At 38.9% G+C, this 5377-nt stretch overlaps 1 long non-coding RNA gene across 1 annotated transcript; it reads left to right on the top strand.

Moving 5' to 3' along the window:
• The first annotated feature begins 384 nt into the window (after window positions 1–384).
• Window positions 385–4930, top strand: LOC122141966. Its single transcript, XR_006158246.1, has 4 exons — window positions 385–1561; window positions 2449–2620; window positions 2768–2834; window positions 2979–4930. It is a non-coding gene; the product is annotated as an uncharacterized LOC122141966 (long non-coding RNA).
• Window positions 4931–5377: the final 447 nt, after the last annotated feature.

The following is a 5377-nucleotide window of genomic DNA, read 5'->3' as shown; positions in this document are numbered from 1 at the left end:
ACACATAAGATGAATTTCCATTTCATGGAGACTTTTTAGTGGTAACCTATTTTAGGCCGCTCATACCAACACATGCAATTTTGAAAAGTCAGTCAACCCCAAGCAAGCAAGTCATTTCTGTTCAAATATTTTTCAGTTAGTTTATTGTAAGAGACCTAACATAGACCAAAAATGACAAGTAAACAATTACAAAACTACTGCAGAAAGGCGCAGCCAAGCCTAACAGACCAGATCATGTGTAAAAGGATTTCCTCTCTCATTTCACTCCTCAGTCAACAACGGCAGGGTGGCGAGAAAGGAGGAAAAAATGCAAGAAAGGTAACTCGCAAGATTGTCCTTGCCAGGAATTTGGCACACACAAACAAAGTATTACCTCCAAGAGCAAAAATTTCCACTTTTTTCCATGCATTACACTCAACCTTTCAAATGCCATCAAAACTCAAAGCTTCGCATCAAAAAAAGTTGTTGAACTTGATCGAACCGAGTGCAGAGCCCAGAGGCACGCAGCTCCTCGGGGGAAGCAGCTGGTGAAGTTGAGAGTGCTGGAGGACTCACATGGCTAACCTCAGTGTACTCGCTCTCTCTCCTCACCTCAGCCCTGCTGCCAGCTCTCTAGCCAAGCGAGACAGATCTCTCCCAGCAAACGCTAGTAGAGGGAAAATGGGAGAAAAACAAAGATCGGGGGTAACATAAGAGGGATTCGATGAATGGGATAAGACAGCATTTTAAGATGGTGGGAGAGGAACTTTGAGATAAGACTCGAGACAAATTGAGCACATACCTGTATCGTGTATCATGAGCAACAAAAAGGACAGACAAAGGAATATATTACATTGCTGCTTATTGCGTCACAGTTTTTGGACGGGGGAGGTGGAAGGCTTTTGATATTTCAGAATGGACACAGCACGAGACAATCCATTTCACATTAGATGCAACAAGCCTGTTTTCACCTCGCTGGCTTCCTCTCTTAGTAGGGTAGCATTGCGCGTCTTAGGAAGACCCGGTGAATAGTAATGAACTAAGCTTGTGTGTCTATTTGACAGAGCAGAAGAAGGGGGAGAGGTGGGGGCTGTGCAGTGTGTGTGTGTGTTGCAGGGAGAGCTGTGAGAATAAGGCAGAGGGATGCAGAGGAGAATGGAGACAGCCTTCCCATTCCTCCACTCCTCCCCTCTCACTTCTGCTTTTCCCTGACAGAGGGAAAGGAGTTCTGAAGATGTACTACTGAATTCTTATGTAATCTCATTTTTTTTGTCCTCTCTCCCTTCAGTTTATTGACAGGGATCTGCCAGGTTTCTGTGAAAAGCGGCATTGAGAAGAGAAGAGTTGTGAAGATGTTCTACTGAATTATTTGTGATTTCTCAGGTTTCTCAGTGAAGAAATGCCGGATTTCTGTAAAAAGAGACATTTCAGAGATTCTAGTTTGAAGAAAGAGAGAAAAACAGACTGAATTCACCTCAGGGAGGCAGAGCACCTTCACGGAGACCCTGACTGCTCTGTGTTCCTCTATCCACCTAAAGGGGCACCAGGAAAGAAAAGAGTATGGAAGAAAACATCAAATTTGGTAAGATATTAAATTTGAGAAATATAGATAAAAATATATATATATATATACAGAAATATATATAAATATAAACTGTATTTTATATTAATATAATGCATCTACATATATAGTTAATTAATACTGATGTAATTAAAATGTGTGGCAAGATTGCAATGGCTCTTTCATAACATTTGGTAGAACTTTAAAAAATGTAAATATAGTAAAAGTATTATTTATTACATTTTTATATTGTGTATTAATATTCACACCCACAAAACGGGAAAAAAAGATCTGTTGCTATGTAGTATTTCATATATTTATTACTTATTTATTATACATTTTACTTATAATAAATATATTTTTTTTTTCTTTCGGGTGTATGTCACAATACGGGAAAAACGGGAAAAAAAGATCTGTTGCTTTTTATGTTACATTGCGACTTTAATGTGAATAAATGTCATATCACTCACTTTCATGTTTCCTTTTGTGGAACCCAAAAAGTGAATTATTGTAAAACATTATGGCCTCCTTTTTTTAATATACCTGTAATAAAAGTGAATTGACAAAAAAAGGACAATAAAAGTGGTTCATAAGACTTGTGTACTGTATTACAGTCTTCCGAAGGCATATAAAAATGAAAATGCTGATGTTATTAAAATGTGCAGTTTGCTATGCCTTGTTCTCAACAGTTGGGAGCACGATGGAGAATCTGCTGCCCCCACCCTTGAAATGTCACACGATCAGTCTTGCTTTTACGTCCCACCCCTAGACATAGATGTTGTGCCCTTGAACAGGGCACTTAACCCTGAATGGCTCCGGTGGGAACCCTCTGTCTGAATGCTGATAAATGCATTTGTGTTCAGATGAGGGAATTTGCCTAAAACAGGGTTTCTGGTGCTCCTTTCCAGAGCAGATCAAACCAGTGGAGTATGAGGAGTGCAGCATCCGGTGTCTGTGTAACTCAAATAGCAGTTGAAGAGGGGGACACATACAATAGATCTCCCCCTCCCTGTACGTGCTCTCCATCTAAGAGGCAACGGCTCAGTGCCAAAACTGAAGCACAAGGACTCATTGAAGAAAGTAAGAAAGAGGCTTGGTTAAAGATGGAGCCCGTTCTCACCCTTGTTTCATATTTTATTGTGCCCTTTAAAAATTTTGAATTTCTTTCTTGTTTCCTTTCATGTCACAGAATATTGTGACCAGACTTAAACCAATTTGATTTTTCAGGCTCTCTTGGTCCCATTTTTCTCGCTTCCTTAAGCAGTTGGTTGCCCATTCCCCCGTCCTCAGTCTGGTGAGCTACTCATTTGTTTAATATGTTTAATGTCTTAAGCATCCTTCATTATGTCTTTTTAATACACACACAAACAATGAGTGTGCTTTATATCACATTAACAATTCCATTTGACCAAGCACTGTAATGTTTTTGTCTAATTAGCTTTCATGGGATGTGACTTCGATAGTGATTTGGCAGCGAGTCAGAGTTAACAGCCAATCAGAGAGATCGTAAGAGCCTCTAAACGGACTGTTTTGCTGTGTTGCACTGGCTTGACATAATGATCATTAGTGCATGCGTCTGTTATAATGTGAGTAATTAGAGTTACGTCTAATGCATAAACCTGAAACACTTCATTTAACTCTGTGTTGTCTCTGGCCTGAGTAAGACACATATATTTCATTATCCCTTTCCTGAGGCTGAATTATATTGCATGTGAAACAAGCCTGTCAGATTACATTTGTATTTATATTTCTGTCACACAGGTTTTACTTGACAACATTTTAATTGGCTAGGTTTGCTGCTTGATTAAAGCTGTCACATACAAGATATAAAAACAGAGCTGTGATACTATTAGTGCAGTTGTTACTGTTGCCATTAGCAATTCTATTTGAATTAGTGTCCCTGAATAAGCATCAGAAAGGGGGCGACATCCTCGACTGCCAGAGACTTAATGAGCTCACACATGCACATTGTTGCTCGTATCAGTGTAGGTATGGAGTATGTGCTCGATATTCAAAATATAAATCACCACCCTAATGATTGAGAACCATAAGTTCTTAGGTTCTCATTTAGCTTTAATAACCTTGTTTCTGGTCTTGTTTCTTATTATTAGTGATTTTAAGTGATTTTAGTACCTTAACTTAAACTTATTTTATTTTATTTAGTTGCCAGAGTCACATTTCTAATATTCATGTAAGATTTTTTCATCTAATATTTAGGTTACTTTATGTAAGCATACAGCCATTACTGAAAATTATTTGAATAGTTTTAGTTAAAAATAACAACATTCTGAATCATTTACAGATGTTACATTCACAGATAAGTTACCATCAACATACATACAGTAAATACATTCATTCAAATGTCACCAAAAACTACTGATATTATTTAAATTCCCATTTTTCTGTGGGAATTTGCATGGCTGAGTTAACACATTCCCTCTTCACCCAATGTTATTAAAGCGTATTTTCTGCAAAAAGCAATTTATAGCTCATATGCTCCATATAATACGCTGTTCATAATACGAAGAAAATTAGGGCATTTCTGAAGCTAAAATTCGCAATTGTTAGCTTATGTTCCTCCAGTTATCAATCTGTTCTAGTTTATTTGGAGGGACATATTCATCATACCCAGAGAGGGATTTCTATTCGCAGTGTATTATTCTCAGATAATGAGGTAGGATGATATGCAATGGCAGTATGTGAATATTGTTTGTGATGTGTTGTCATGACACACACAGGTGTCTTTTTCCCATTCTGACCGCACTGTGTTGTCAGAATACATTAAGCTAGGAATATAAATGTTAATCAAATATTAATCAGCTCTGATACACAGCGGAATTGATGACATGTGTAGACTCTCTATAATCAGCTCTTTGCCAGATATTTATGAGGATGAATGGGCAGAGAGACGACCAGTGTATAATTATTGCCAAAGAGAGAGAGAGGCAGAGAGAGATGCAACCATCAAAATTGACAGTCTGCAACACAGAATATGAGACTCACAGAAAATAAGCAACTGCATTATTCTGAACTAATAAATGTTGTGAAAATGTGATGCAAGCATTCATATAGGCCTACATTTGATTTGCCAGCATCTTTAGTCTTTTCCAGAACTAACTTAATTGTCGCAGATATTGACAACCATGCTGATTTTCAGACCCTTCAGCACAAATGCAAGTCTGACATAGCAGTTGAATAAACAATAAGAAAGTATTAAATAATTTACATTTTAGACACTGTTTAGTTTGTCTGTATTTTGCTCTGCCAAAATAGCTTCAAAAAAGCAATGAATCAATCATGTGAGTGAATGATTCAATGACTCACTTACTAAATGACTCACTTACTGTGGGGAAGTCGTGGCCTAATGGTTAGAGAGTCTGACTCCCAATCGAAGGGTTGTGAGTTCGAGTCTCGGGCCGGCAGGAATTGTGGGTGGGGGGAGTGCATGTACAGTTCTCTCTCCACCTTCAATACCATGACTTAGGTGCACCTTGAGCAAGGCATCGAACCCCCAACTGCTCCCCAGGCGCCGCAGCATAAAAATGGCTGCCCACTGCTCCGGGTGTGTGTTCACAGTGTGTGTGTGTGTTCACTGCTCTGTGTGTGTGCACTTCGGATGGGTTAAATGCAGAGCACGAATTCTGAGTATGGGTCACCATACTTGGCTGAATGTCACGTCACTTTCACTTTTGTCACTTTCAAAAGTCATTTGTTTCATTCCTGAATGAATGAGATGGTCCTCACTGCAGAACACAAGATCCAGGGGGCGTGGTTGGATCCAGATCCAACTCCTCCCACCTTACATATACCTAAACCTACCAATCTCCATCCCTAGAT

The sequence above is a fragment of the Cyprinus carpio genome, chromosome B23, assembly GCF_018340385.1.
Source record: "Cyprinus carpio isolate SPL01 chromosome B23, ASM1834038v1, whole genome shotgun sequence".
Taxonomy (NCBI): domain Eukaryota; kingdom Metazoa; phylum Chordata; class Actinopteri; order Cypriniformes; family Cyprinidae; genus Cyprinus; species Cyprinus carpio.
The sequence above is the reverse complement of the archived record's forward strand: the minus strand, read 5'-3'. Positions and strand labels throughout refer to the sequence as shown.